Genomic DNA, 1,513 nt, shown 5'->3' on the forward strand with positions numbered 1-1,513 from the left:
TCCAGAAAAACACTCATCTCAAAAACTACAAACATTTACTATTCAAACCCCTCAGCGACGAGGGACGTCGACGTACCGCTTGTTTAATTTGATTATGTTTCCAGTAATGTAGACCTTCAGTGGCTGTGTTTGATCTTATTTCTAGTCCATCCATGAAGATGTGTCTCAGGTTCTGGTCATCAAGTCTTTGCTGGTTATTTTTTTCTGTTTTTGAGGGACTTGGTTACGTCCTCTTTATCTGCTCTAGATACTTTACATTATGCTGAGATACACTTTGTTTTAATAAAAACGAGGCCAAAGTCCTAAAGAGAAACGTCCTCCAAAAAGCCTGCAGAACTTTTTCTTAAGACCATTTAAGAGTCTGGCTCATTAGAACCAAAATGTACAGAAATACTCTGTGGCTGAAGATTTTTGCACAGTACTATTTGTTTGTGAAATGAAGAGAATAACTAGGAAATATATAGAAGCCCAAAATACTGCACAATGTTACAAATTTACTAAACAACAGATTTGTACGATTGTAATTTCTGCCTGAATTTGTTTGTTTTAGCTAAAGTTACAAATATATAAGATATTATATATATATAATATTATATATATATGTAAGTTATTAACACTAAACTGTGTTTATATTAATCTGTACCAGATTGGCGTCTAGCCACCAGACCTTAAAGCTCAATTACATATATTTTTAAATCTTACCTGCAGTTACCTCTCATCCTCCACATCTCTCCCTCTCAACTTGTTTTTCCGTGTCAGGGTTTGCAGTGGACCCTGCTGAAGGAGGACGAGATGGTTCCTCGGATTCTAGCCATGGAGGGTCGCAGGGGTCGCCCTCCGAACTCCGAGCGGCACCTGTCGGGCGACAGCGCCAAAGGGAACCGACGGAGGAAGGGGCGACCCCCAAATGTGGGCGACCCGCTCGTGCCCGAAGCCCCCAGCCCCAGCGAGGTCAAACTTCTGCGCAAGCTGGAAGCTCAAGGTGAGGGACAGAAGGTTTTCGTCAGCGTTATTCATGCAGGTGGAGGTGGAAGATACGGCTCCGAGGTTTTATTTAAAACAGCTGTTTGTTAGAAACAGGAAGTCCACCATCTGTCAGTTCTTGGGTTTTAGGACACAATAAAAGTCATGGTTCACTCAGTGATCGAAGGATCCCAAACCATCAGCCCTCCACCACCGTGCTGACAGCTGGGAGGAGCTGTTTGCTGCAGTGCATTCTGGGTAAACATCTGTCCTTTTGTCTGTTTCTGGTCCAGAAGTCTTGTGGTTCCTTCAGATGAAACTTTCCAAACCTAAGTCAAGCTGCCATATTGTTTTTAGAGAGTAGAGGTCATGACCTTTGACCTGCTAACTGAGGCCTGTAGAGTCACTGCACGGTCTGACCTTCAGGGTGAATCTGCTGAGAAGACTGTCAGCCATCTTAAATGTTTTCCACGTGTGAATAATCTTTCTCTCTGTAGAACGATGGACTCTGAATGACCTTTGACCTTTCACAGATTGACAAGGAGCAACT

The sequence above is a fragment of the Nematolebias whitei genome, chromosome 2, assembly GCF_014905685.2.
Source record: "Nematolebias whitei isolate Nwh7 chromosome 2, NemWhi1, whole genome shotgun sequence".
NCBI classification, from domain to species: domain Eukaryota; kingdom Metazoa; phylum Chordata; class Actinopteri; order Cyprinodontiformes; family Rivulidae; genus Nematolebias; species Nematolebias whitei.